This window comes from Schistocerca piceifrons, chromosome 4 (assembly GCF_021461385.2).
Source record: "Schistocerca piceifrons isolate TAMUIC-IGC-003096 chromosome 4, iqSchPice1.1, whole genome shotgun sequence".
Classification (NCBI taxonomy): Eukaryota; Metazoa; Arthropoda; class Insecta; order Orthoptera; family Acrididae; genus Schistocerca; species Schistocerca piceifrons.
The window spans coordinates 558,461,134-558,475,348 of NC_060141.1; the positions used below are offsets into that span (position 1 = coordinate 558,461,134).

Below are 14,215 nucleotides of genomic sequence, written 5' to 3' on the forward strand. Positions count from 1 at the left end.
ATCGTCCAACAACTTAAGGAAACTTATTCTGCTGTATGAGAAGACTTCGCTTACAAAATGCAAGTGATTTTGGGATTGAATGAAAACGAAATTTTATTGGTGAGTGATGAAGCTCATTTTCATTTAAACGGGACTGTGAATAAGCAAAACCTACATTACTTGGCTCCAGAGCATCCACACCTTATCCACCAGCGTCCTCTACACTCAGAAAAAGTAAGAGTTTGGTGTGGTCTTGGCTCTGTTGGCATTATTGGACCTTTTTTTTTTAAGAGAACGGGGCCACAGTTACTGTTAATTCTGTTCGTTACATTCGTATGCTTGAAACATTCTTCAAACCAGAACTAAGAAGACGACGAATCCCTTTAAAACGCATTTGATTCCAGCAGGATGGGGCAACGTTGCACACCGCAAACACTTCAATGACAATCCTTAGACGCATGTTTCCTGGCCAGATTATCTCACATTTTGGCAATGTTCCTCGGCCTCCCAGGTCTCCCAACTTGTCAGTACATGAGTTTTTCCTGTGGGGGTACCTTACGAACTGTGTCTATAACGACAAACCACAAAATTTGAACAAGTTGAAGAATGCAATCATTCAAGAAATTGCTGTCATCCTGCAGAGATTTTAGTCCATGTGATGGAGGATTTTGAGAAGAGACTTGAGTCCTGCATTCGAAATGATGGACATCACCTTGATGATATTATTTTTCACAAATAACTTTGTTAACTAAAATGGCAAATAATGAGCTTTGATTTTGTGTAAATAAACATGCATTAATTTTAAAGTTGGCTGAGTATTGTTTCACTGAAAACCGTCAGTCTCCCGTGTGTCACCCTGTATATTTCCACAGTGAAAATCATGTTTCTTGTAAGTACGCTGAAATGCATGAAATGTACTACTCTGTACAAAACTGGATGGCAGGGGCATCTTACTCTTGCTGACATTCCCTAAAGCAGTAAAACAAAGTTCATGTGAGGGAATTCAGTGGTCATGATGCTCACTGCAAGGATGTAATACACAATATGGTGCATGACGATATTATGGAAATGCCGCATTGTTCAGTGTGCTGCAATAGCATATAAGCACATTGATTAAACTGATACTGAGCTCCCATATGCACACTTGTGCGGCTCTTTAAACTGCAATTACATCACCATTAGAAATTCACATCTAACTGAATGGAGATACCCAAAGACATCAAGGAGGAAAAATACTCACGGTATGAGCCATTCTATACTTAAGCATATCAATAAGATATCTTTTATAATGTTCCATATACTTCAAGTCATTGGATTACAAAACAATTTAAATAAGCACTTCTTTAGGGAATTTATAATATTTATCTCACGAACTAAGAAAAGGAGGATGTTGAAACTGAAGTCTTATTTTTGGCTTTGAAATCTCCCCACCTAAGATACTGATGGCATCACAGTCAAATTTGTTTTGATGTTCCTTAGGTGTAGACACCTTTTGTTTATTGATTGATGTGTCTGTCATTCAATAAACTTTGCTTTGTATTCCTGTGTCTGAATTGAGGTTCCATAAACCTTAATAGGTTATGAGCCCAGATTCATCACAAAATTCAGTACAAAAGTTTGTTAAACTTCTATTTGATACACAATTTGAGTCAGCTCATGCATTATTATTTGTGCCATATCAACAAAAGAAATGCAAGAAGAATCATGAAATTTGATGCATTGTATTTCTGGCTATGAAAATTCAAATTCAGGCTTTGTTCGACATCTACAGCATTTGAGCTGTGGTGGATGGTCAGTGAGCAACACCTGAGGATCTAACAATGTTGTTTGGAAAACTGTAGGTAAAAGACAATGCTCGTGTTATGCATTGCATTTCAATATTGATCGAGTACTCACCACTCAAATTTTGGATAGTGTACACTACTGCTCATGAAAAGTGGTAGAAATTCAGCATAATTCACCAACAAACTCTGAAGTGAAGAAGCTCACACTGATGAAAAACTTGCATGATTACCGAATGAGAGAGAGTGATCCAGTGTTATGGCATATAGCAATAACCATGAAAATTGTGGGCCAACTCAAGGACGTGAATGAAACAGTGTCAGACGTAGTGATAATGGCCAAGATCCTCATAAGCCTTCTGATGAAGCTCCACACACTAGGCATGGGCTCAGACATAGTGATAATGGCCAAGATCCTCGTAAGCCTTCTGATGAAGCTCCACACACTAGGCATGGGCTGGGACAGTATGCCTAGAAATCAGCAAATGATTGTGAAACTCCAAGAGTGGCTCATCTCCAAAGAAAAACAATTGAACAAAATGGAGAAGGCATCAAACGTCTTGGTAGCGACTTCATCTAAAGGCTGGAAAAAAGAGTATACAGGTATGAGGAAGGAGAACTCAAATCAGGAGACTTCAAAGAGGAAAATTTACTTGCTGGGCCATGTGTCATGAAACTGCCACTCTAATAATAATAATAATAATAATAACCAATGGAATGTCATGCAAAAAAGTTCCACATCATAAAAATGATTTGTGAGAGTATATTGAATGTTTATATAAGCAATGTCTGGCTTCCTGACAGTGGAGCATCATAGCGCATCACTTTTCAATGGGAATGGTTCGATGAAATTTGTGAATGTCAAAACATTGAAATTTCAGTTGGAGACAACACTAAATGTGAAGCAAAGGGAATTGGGTCAATTAAAATAAAGAAATTTGTAAATAGGTATTGGGAAGACAGATGGTTTGACAATGTGCTATAAATCCCAAAAGAAGGAAGAATTTGTTTTCTTTTGGTGTATGTAAGATAAAAGGTTTTGAAGTGAGCTTTGTAGATACGTTTGTAAACAAGTCTTGTGACAGACATGCTGTTGCCAAATAAATAAAACAAAAAAACAAAATTTGCACATTATATTAGTCTCAAACACACAATGTGACATGAGTTTGTCAACCACAAATAACCTCAAAACCTGGCATGCAAGATTGGGTCATATAAATGTCAAAGTGATTGCAAATTTGATCAAAGTAAATCTTATCAAAGGAATAAGCATGTCTGATGTGGCATCATTCTTTTGGGATGTGTGTCAATATACACTATTCGCTTGAAAATGACTTAAAAAGTTCATGGCACCCTCCATCGACAATGCTGGAATTCAATATGGTGTTGGCCCACCCTTAGCCTTGATGACAGCTTCCACTCTTGCACGCATATGTTCAATCATGTGTTGGAAGATTTCTTGGTGAATAGCAGCCCATTCTTCACGAAGTACTGCACTGAGGAGAGGTACCGATGTCGGCCACTGAGGCATGGCATGAAGTCGGCGTTCCAAAACATCCCAAAGGTCTTCTGTAGGATTCAGGTCAGGACTCTATGCAGGCCAGTCCATTACAGGGATGTTATTGTCATGTAACCACTCTGCCACAGGCTGTGCATTACGAGCAGGAGCTTGATCGTGATGACAGATGCAATCGCCATCACCGAATTGCTCTTCAACAGTAGAAGCAAGAAAGTGCTTAAAACATCAATGTACGTCTATGCTGTGATAGTGCCATGCAAAAAAAACAAGGGGTGCAAGCCCCCTCCTTGTAAAACATGACCACACCATAACACCACCACCTTCGAATTTAACTGTTGGCACTACACATGCTGGCAGATGACGTTCACCAGGCATTCGCCTTACTCACACCCAGCCATTGGATCGCCACATTGTATACCGTGATCCGTCACTCCATACAACATTTTTACACTGTTCAGTAGTCCAATGTTGAGACTCCTTACACCAAGTGAGGCATCATTTGGCATTTACTGGCATGACGTGTGGCTTATGAACAGCCGCTTGACCATGAAATCCAAGCATTCTTACCTCCCGCCTAACTGTCATAGTACTTGCAGTGGATCCTGATGCAGTTTTGAATTCCTGTGTGATGGTCTGTATAGTTGTCCACCTATTGACATTACGACCCCTTCAACTGTCGGCAGTCTCTGTCAGTCAACAAATGAGGTCGGACTGTACGCTTTTGTGCTGTACGTGTTTTTTTTTACAGTTCCACTTCACTATCACATCGGAAACAATGGAACTAGGGATGTTTAGGAGTGTGGGAATCTCACATAAAGACGAATGGCACAAGTGACACGCAATCACCTGACCATGTTCGAAGTCCGTGACTTCCGCAGAGCACCCCACATTCTGCTTCTCTCATTACATCTAATGGCTACTGAGGTCACTGATATGGAGTACCTGGCAGTAGATGGCAGCAAAATGCACATAATATGAAAACCGTATGTTATTGGGGGTGCCTGGATACTTTTGATCACATAGTGAAGAGTGCCTCACTGTTTGCCCATTAACAAGAAAATCAAAGTGAGAAATTCGAAAACGAGCAATTTTATGCACAGTGATGTATGTGGACCAATGCAGGTCGAATCACTCAGTGTAATGTTCATGGACAACACTTGTCTTTTTTGTCATGTCCACTTCTTGAGAAGTAAATCTGACTTTTTTGACCACTTCTAGGAATTTGAGAAAATCATGTCAAACATGCTGTCAAAAAAAAAAAAAAAAAAAGCCTCTGAGTACTGATCTTGTGACATAGCACTCGAGCACTCGAGACAACGGCACCCTATGCCCCTCAACAAAATGGGAAGGCAGAATGTGATAACAGAACCATTACCAAATCCATGAAGTCCATGCTCATTGGGCGAATTGGTCAAAACCTCCATGGGTGGAGGCAGTTAATACCACTGTTCATGTATTGAATCGCACTTCAATCAAAAAGAGCAGAAATGCGACACCAATGTGAAATATGGTCAGGTAGAAAACCGCACATCTCACACGAGCACTTTCAGAGCTGAAACATTCACCCATTCCTAAATTGTCCTGCGAGAAGTTAGATCTGAAGGCCAAGAAAATAATCACGGTTGGATATCAGGGAGAATCTTGAAACTACAGAGTTTTTGATACAAAAAACAAGAAAATCACTGAATCCCATGACATTAAATGCAATGCAGGACTCCTGGCCATCCATAAACCCATTTTAAAGCATGATTGTGTTGATTTACATCATTTGTTTCCTATTTTGGAGTCCAACACTGAACAACCTGACAGCAAAGATGGAAAACATTATGTCCAGCCACCAGCTGGAGATGACAGAAAACTACAAGGAGAGGTGATCATGATCCCAAACAGTAGCAGTCTTATAGATTATATAACAGGAGCCAGATCTGACCCCTAGCTAGATATGATGCGACGATGTATATTGTCTTGAACTGAACATTTTTGATAAGGCAATTCATGTCCAGACAAAGAAAAATGGGGACAAACAATTTAAGAGGAATTCAAAGCATGTCAAACGAAATAAGAACTTGGGTCATTGTGCCAAAAGAGACCCAAATGACAATATATTCAAAGCTGGTTTTCAAAACCTAAGCACCAAAAAGTGAAAATGGCCCAAGATATAAAGCTTGACTTGCCACTCGAGGCTTTACCGAATACTCTGGACTGGACTAAAATGAAACTTTGTTATTAGTAGTGAGACACAACTCTCTACACACCTTGCTCATGATTTTGGCCAAAGAAGATTCTGAAATGTTGCAATTTAATGTAAAAACCACATATTTATATGGAAAACTAAATGAGGAAATTTACATGTTGATGCTACAAAGTATGATTCCAAATGACAATGAATATGTGCGCAAGCTTAAAATGTCAACTTGTGATTAAAGCAGGCTTCCCATTGTGGTAATCCAACATTTGTAAATTCTTCAAGAAGTTTGACTTCAAAGAGAGCAGAGCAGATAAATGTACCTTTACTGGGAATATTGGAAATGGTCTGGTCTTCTTGGTTTCGTTTGTAGCCGATAGGCTGTGGATTGGCAAAAAGCAATGAATCTCTCAAGATCATTTCAGAAGAAATAATGAAAATGTTTTTAATAACCGTTTCAGAGGTGAAAGTTTTTTTGCAGAATGGAAACTGAGCAAAAGGGAGGAGAAGAAAATTTGTTTGTACACCAACAGTGTATGCGACGCGATCCTGAAATGTTTTGAGTTGGAAAATTTGAGTTCTTTATCCACTCCAGTGGATTAAAATGTGAAACTGACTCAGCAGATGAGGATGCATCAGTTATAGTGACACTTCCAATCTGGGAAGCAGTTGGTTCACTTTTATTTCTCATGACTGTAAGTCAACCAGATCTGGCTTTCACAGTGAATGCAGTGAGAACATACTTCAACAATTATGACGAGAGTCATTACAAGCCATTGTACACATTCTGAAGTGTGTGCAAAGCTAAAAAGACACTGGTATATACATGGATGGTTTGAGGCTACTGCAAGAACTGCAGTCACAGAGGACTCCGAGCTTGTCAGAATCTGTGCTTACTTAACAAACAGACTGGTTTCACCCTAAATGGAGGGAAAAATTCTATGAATTCAGAAATGTTAATAGGCTGCATTCACACTAGTCGTGCTGGTGAGAGTACCTTCATTGCTGATTATACCTTTCCTTCAATAGGGCCGTTTTGATGCACAGTATGGCAGTCATTCTCCACATGAACCAATGATACAGATTTCAGTTTCTCTCCCAGTCAGCCGCTGGCTTGCGTGGAATTACTGGAAACACTTGCTGTAGCCGACTGGTGCTGTACGCCTTCTTGTCTACAACACTAGAAAAAGTGCAGTGTATAGGCTGAGACTGATAGGTAGCATGCAATGACAGCTCTCAACACTTGCAATTGGCATGCTGTTTGAAATTTCCACTGCTAATCCGTAGGCTAGGCGTGCCCAATTAAAGTATGCTAATGTTTTTGTATCTTGGTTCCGCAAACCAGTCAGGCATGAAGTACAAACACAATTTTCATGTCTGTCTGGTGCTATCGGAGAATGTGCTTTGTTTTATGCAAGGGTGTTGAATGTATTGTAAGTACTCACTGAGTGCCAAAAAAGGAAAACAAAAGGGGTCATTAAATAAATTTTTAAACCGAACTGACAGCGTTCCTGTGAATGTTCAGTGTGATGTGAAAGAATGTGGTTTCACTAAAGCTTCATCAGCTGATAATGCTAAAGAATCATATGTGTCGTGTAAGCAAGAACTAGTGGCTGATGAAACTGTTCCTCTTATGGAAATAGCTTGTGACAATGTTACTGTGGAAGAAACTGGAGAAGACCATTATAACCAATAATATGGAAAATTGTCTAAGGGCTGTAACAGTGTTATTGTTTTAGGTGAGATTAGTGATCCAGGAAGCTGGCTGCATATTGTATGTGACAATTTTAGGATAAGAGCAATTAAGGAAGATTCACAAGACATTTGTGAAAATGTGTGAAATTTCCTGTGGATAGCAAGACAAAAAGGTGTTTTGTTTTTCGATGTTTCTGACAAATTTCAAACGATGAAAAAGTTAAGCAAACGTGGCTTCTATATTCTCGAACAAAAGATGCCATGTATTGATTTTGTTGCAAGTTGTCCAATTCAAGTGCTAGCTATCCCAAAAGAAATAGTTTAAGAAATTGGCAAAGCTTGTCGAAAATGCTCTCTAGCCCTGAACTGTCCTGCAACCATATTACTGAAATGTGGAACTGGAAAGAGCTTTTGCAGATAATTAAAAACTCAAAATAAATGGATCAGGCAACTCAAGATCAAACTGACCTTGAAGAAAACAGTTTGAGATTGATTTTGTTAAAGTTATTTTCCACAGTATGTTTCCTTGCCATAAAAAAAAATCTTCCATTAAGTAGAATTAATCACCAGGTTCGATCCAGTATTAAATGATCATATTAATCATATGGCTAAACCTGGAAATTGGTAACTTACTTAAGTAAGGGCATGCGAAAATGAAATCATTAACACAATTCATCTATCATGAATAATACCATACTCAAAAATAAACATTATTCAATAATACTGGACTGCACATTAGATTGAGGTCACAAGGAGCAATGAAACTTTGCTTTTAAGAGTGGCAGATGTGTTTTTCAAACCAGTTGCAATTTATTTATTTATTTTTTTCTTTCTTTTTTGAAGCGAGTGACATTACTAGAACAGGTTCCACAGAAGTTGCTTCAGATATTACATAACCTTGCTGTACCACTTGTAGATTACCAGGCACAAGCTCACGAGAATGAAAGCTACATGAAGGGTAAGAAGCATGGTACTGAAGCTCGTATCATCGAAGAAAATCCAGAAGCTCATTATATTCCTTGCTGTGCTTATAGCGTGAACTTGATTGTTAGTGACACAGTTATATTACCTGTAATTGCTCCATTGAGTCCACCAGATCCTGTACAACCACTATCAGCACTGGACGGAAATTTACAATTTCATTGCCAACTTAACATCCGTAGGGTACTATCAATATGTGTACTTCAAAAATAGCTTGCAAGACTTTTTCCCAAATGTAACAGCAGCATTAATAATATTTTTGTGCATGCCATATCTGTAGCCACCGCAGAATGTTGCTTTTCCAAGCTAAAGATCACTAATAACTATCTGAGATCTCCAATGAACACTGAACAGCTAAGAGGTCTTCCCATAATAGCAGTGGAAAAACAGATTGCATGTTTCCTAGGTATGGAGAAGATGGTGAAGATCTTCGCTGCTCAAACAGCAAGAAAAGTGAATATTTAGGTGAGTATTTTTTAAAATTATATTTGTACAATTTAGCAAGTTCTTCCCTGTTTTATTTATCGTTAGAATGTGTTAAACTATATGCCTAATTTTGATTGTTTGCAGTGGTGCATGTAAAAGTTATTACTACCTTGAAAGCTGGGATTCGCTTAGAACCATTGTGAACTTACACTAAAGATTGGTCAACAGTGATAAAGGATCAAGAAAACAGCATGTAAGACTGCACACAAATCAAGTTTGTTTTTACATCAGCTCTCACCAGCTGCTTGTCTTGGTTGTAAAAACAGATCAGCTTACCATGCAATCAGATAACCCAGTCCCGAATCAGTTACTTATTCCTATGAAACAGCCAATCATTACAGCTGTTCCCTCAATTTGTATGAAATACTGTGAGTAATTTTTTTTTAAAACTTTACAAAATCGGCATATACAGCTTGCTGTTAAATTTGCATGTTATATTTTTTTCAAGGATTAAGGATTACTTTGAAAGTGACTTTGCAACAATGAATTTCTACTTCATAACATAATATGATGCACAGAGGATTTCTCCAAATGTGAAAACTATTTCGACAAACTGAAGGAAGTCCACTGCGAAAGATTTGGAAAATATTTAGTAATTTACTATAACAGACAACTAAATAAAATCTTCTTGGTTTTAAAGCCACAGCAATTCAAATAAAATTCTCAAGCTTTCTGTGGCCATCTCAGCCATCATCGTCAGGAGTAAAATTGCTGACTGCCAGGGCTGGCAGAGTTTTATGCTTATATAGCCACAATTGTGGCCTCTGGAACCAATCTCAAAGGGCCAAAATGATGTGTGTGCAGAAGGTGATTGGGCAGCTCATAGCAGCTTCAGCCTACCTTGGGACTGACTAATGTCAGGTGGTGTGAGGGGCCAGTGACACATTTGAAACTGCTACTCCTACCTCCCTACAAGCGTCAAGCATTCGTTGTTGCTTCCTTTCGACACCCAAAGCCAACCCTCATGCCCTGCTGAGTATGTACCCCTGGTCTCTGTTAAATTGTTGCTGTTCATTCTAATCTCAGCTGCCTCTTTTATAATGGAACCCGAATGTGTTGACACATTAGCCAAGAATCTCATGTTTTCACAAAGTTTTCCAGGCAATGCTCAACGATGGCTGATTTGAAAAGCATCCTTTGTTTAATACTTTGCTTGTGCTTAGTACAATGCTCTGCAACTGTGCAAATTGTCTGACCTATATATATGGTGCAGCATTCGCAAGGGACACCATACACACCAGGCACACAAAGAGCTACATTACCGTATTTACTCGAATCTAAGCCGCACTCGAATCTAAGCCACACCTGAAAAATGAGACTCGAAATAAAGGAAAAAAAAAAAAATCCCGAATCTAAGCCGCACCAGAAATTTGAGACTCGAAATTCAAGGGGAGAGAAAAGTTTTAGGCCGCACCTCCAAATCTAAACAAAGTTGGTCCATTGTAATATGAGACACAATTTAGGTCGAATGAATGACGATACAGCTACAGTAGTTTTGGTTCGAGTCGTAAGCTTAGCAGTTAAGCTTTACCAGGTAGTCACTGCTATGCGTCGGGCGCTCCGTCAGTATTTATACGGGTACCCTTTCTTTTTCACGTGCTTCGTCTGGTTTGAATCGATTGCTTATTTTGCTTTGATCTGATAAGTGCCGTTTTCTTTGTTATAGGTGTTTACGCCACTGTAAGCTGAAAATGCATTACTGTACTGTGTCATGCACTGTTTGTCGCATTCTGATAGTGCGTGTTTACGGCCTGTCGCCGCTCGCGACATGGCTTGCTTTTGTGTGCGCTACCGCCGTTTACAATTTAAAAAAAAAGAGAGGAATCGTCTCATTAGCGAAACAATGGCAAGAGACTGCTATTTGTTGTTACTTACACTGCTGCTTTCTTTGATAATGATCAACAAGAACCAAATAATAGACTGTGTATGATAGAACATGTTCTGAACGAGAGTTAGGCGAAAATTTTTCTCCGTTTGAAAATCTTTGCGGCCGCTTCTTTAGTACATCAAATTCTGCACAGAAATTAGTCATCTTAGATTTAAAAATCTATTCAGTTGCCGTGCTTCATTTCTGACTGTATCACTATTAGGCATAAAAATAATACGAATATAAACATGACACGATACATATATTCTTCCGCGTTTGCTGTTGTCTTGCTCTAGTTTTGTAGTTTATTAGGCAGACAGGATTTAAATGAGATAGCAGCAAACACGAAAGAATACATGGCAAAATGTTTATATTCGTATTATTCTTATGGTGAAGAGAATAGTGCATGTGATTCACATTTCATCAGGTTCCTATTAGCAACCATCTCTTCTCACAGGTAGGAAAAAATTCAGAACGTAGAGTTGGCCATGTTGACAAACATCCCAAACAGTCTTGCCAGTCGTATTTTCGTAGTACATTGAAATTCTGCTACATTCGAAGATGAACAATACGGAATTTGTATTTACTTCGTTGGAAAATGTATGAAAATGGTCGAAACTCGGGCCGGAGAAAAAAAGCTCGACTTCCACCTTTTTTTAAATTTATTTATTGACGCAGAGGTTTTGGCGCCAGTATTTATCTTTGTGTCTACAAAGCATGCTACATATATTCGACGGCAGAAGTTAGTTGTGGCGGCACCTACTAACATTTTTCAGAACTTCCGCTTGCTTTGCACTTGATTCTAAGCCGCAGGCGGTTTTTTGGATTACAAAGACAGGAAAAAAAGTGCGGCTTAGATTCAAGTAAATACGGTATCTTTAGCAGGACACAGCAGATCTTGTATCTTGGAGGCAGGCCACAACACTGGTCTCAGTCCATGTCTCTGTAGCACACGTCCTAACTTGCTGTTCGTTGCCCCCACATTACAGTGGGGAAGCAGCCAGCTTCATCTCTTCAGCTGATTCACAAGGTGTCCTTGTTCGCTGGCACCGGAAAGCATTTGCAGTGTATCTCTTGCTATAACAATTCTCTTTCAACATGTGTGTCAAGAGCTGCTAATTCAGACTGCAGGTGGTCATCATCAGAAATAACTTTTTCTCTGAGTAATAACGTGTTCAGGACCACTTTCTTGTGTACGGGGTAGCGAAAATTATGGGCGTTCAAGAATCAATCAGTGGGGATTGGTTTTCTGTACACTGAATGATCAAGCTTGGCTCCTTCCTTCTGCTCAACTGAAATATCCAAATCATTGAGCAAATATAAGTTTGTGATGTTGTATACAAGCTTGAACATTGTCAAAAATAGATTTCAAGATGCTCAGTCAGTGTGAGCATTGAAACAGAATTGTTATTTTTTCTTTTAAAATCTCTCTACTGTTGATAATTATGGCACCAAAGTCGCATTTATTTTCATGTGCCTTGGGTATAGCCGCATTTTGTATTTTCCTCGAGTGTCCATCATTCGATACACTTTACTCTGTATTAAGAAATAATAAAAGTTGTTCTTTGAATTACTGCGCCTGAATTTGAATTGCATAAAACTTAATAAAGGAATAAAATCTACGAAAAAATGCATATGGGCTCCCTACATTTAGAACCCTCACCACCCTTAAGGAACTGTAAGTACTCTTTTGGCAGTAACTGAGGTGAGCACATGGTCAGAGATTATACATACCTGTTGTGTCAACATCTGAGGACCTTTCCTCGGTCATTACTATTGCGGTTCCTCCCTTGTTGTCTGCAATGGTTGTTCACTTCCGTTTGGGAATCCAGGATCCATTGCCTCGACGATTTTTCTTTCTCGGTAAAATTATTGACATATTTGTGAATGTCTACTCCTTCCATGAACAAATGGGCAGAGGGAGCACCACAGTAACAATGATCATGGAGAAGCCCTCACATGTTGGTGTCATTGGTACCTATGGCTCAAATCCAGTCCACCACCAGCAAAAGAGGGTGAATCTTTGACAATGTCAGCCACTTATGCTGGCAAAACATCATCAAAATTGTTATACCGAAAATCCCGAAAATCCCGGGACAACGTCTGTGCAATATGTCAACAAGAGATCACAAAAGCCGGAATGATTTTGTCCTATGTTTCTTGCTGGAGCAGATTTCATGTTTCTCCCAATGCCTTGCCTAACTACAAAAGAAGAAAGTCAATTTGCTGTCCTTTCTTGTCTTTCTGAGTCTTGATGAAGGGACCATTCCACAGTTTGTGAAATGTAAGCTTCTGTTCACCACCACTGCACTGAGACAACTAGGAAAAACTAACAGTATCATTCACAGGACTATGCAGAATGAATTAGACCATTGGACTGAATGACAGAAGAAAAAGTTTTAAAGATGTGAAATGCAGTTCAAAAAAGTAATATCCAACATGCCACACACAGCAGCCAACCTAAGTGAATGACCACTGACCTCTGAGGAACCATCTGTCCTTCAAAAGGAAGGGAATTTCACCATATCCCCACAACTTTGCCTATAGAGGAGTTCATTAATACCAACAAGGTGGGCATCCGGACCCATCCTTGTGAAAAAGCCAAGGAAATAAGCACTGAAAGGGCCGCAAAACTGTATCAAGCAAAACCATCAGCTTACAGCCTGAAAAGAGTAGTGTTATAAACTATAAAAAGCCTTAACACCAACAAGAGCATATTGAGTCTGCCTGCTAACAAGGGAAATGTGACATCTGTAATGAAGACTGAATACTATAAGCAGAAGACACATGATCTACTAGATCTGATAAGTTAATGGAAGCTAATCGCAGATCTGAACCAGTCGATCACAGGGAATTTAAATTAGTTAATCATAGAGTCTTCTCTCTCAATTACTTTTGAATACATTATGGGAGTGACAGTGATCAATGTGTTACAAATATTTACTATTAAAAACTGCCTTGATCATGATTTATTTATTAAGGTGACCAGTTTCGACCACTACTGTGGTCATCTTCAGACCATTGACTAGGAACCTCTTTCTGCTGGATAGTAGTAGTGATTCTCCAGCAGAAAGAGGTTCCTACTCAATGGTCTGAAGATGACCACAGTAGTGGTCGAAACCGGTCACCTTAATAAATAAATCGTGATCAAGACTGTTTTTAATAGTAAATCTTCTCTCTCAGTCGACATACAGAGGCACCTATGCAACACAGAATACCTGCCACCTCAGCTATATGGGTTTCCGAAAATCCCAAAGGTGATGTATGACAAAGCTGCCCCTGGCTCACCAATGTATGAACTGGGAAAATGTTATGCTTCTTTGCTTCAGTCACACACGGGAAAGGCTGACAGTTACATAAAGGACTAGGGATATTTCACTGAGAAGTTGAAGAAAGTAATACTTGGACCTGCTGACACCCTGGAAGTGTTAATTGGTGACTTTGTTCACCCAAGTGCCACTCTGGGACTGTTTGGAACATAACTGTCCCATTTTCCTGCAGAACATCACCAAGTCATTTTATGCAGCTTTTAGCATGAGCTACCTTATGTCGAATGACAATTTCTACAAACCGCTGGAAGGCATTGTCATGGGTAGTCTACATAGTCCAGTGGTAGTCAATTTCTTCATGGAGCAGTTCGAAAGACAGGCACTAGTCTTGGCACCTTGTAAACCTAAAATGTGGCGCAGGAACATTGATGACACCTTCATCATACGAAACCA

General features: G+C 39.3%; 1 protein-coding gene across 2 annotated transcripts in view; it reads right to left on the reverse strand.

Moving 5' to 3' along the window:
• The window catches only part of LOC124796275, a 165,640-nt gene that overhangs the window by 96,826 nt on the left and 54,599 nt on the right, over positions 1-14,215 (reverse strand). The gene's annotated exons all lie outside the window — the stretch shown is intronic.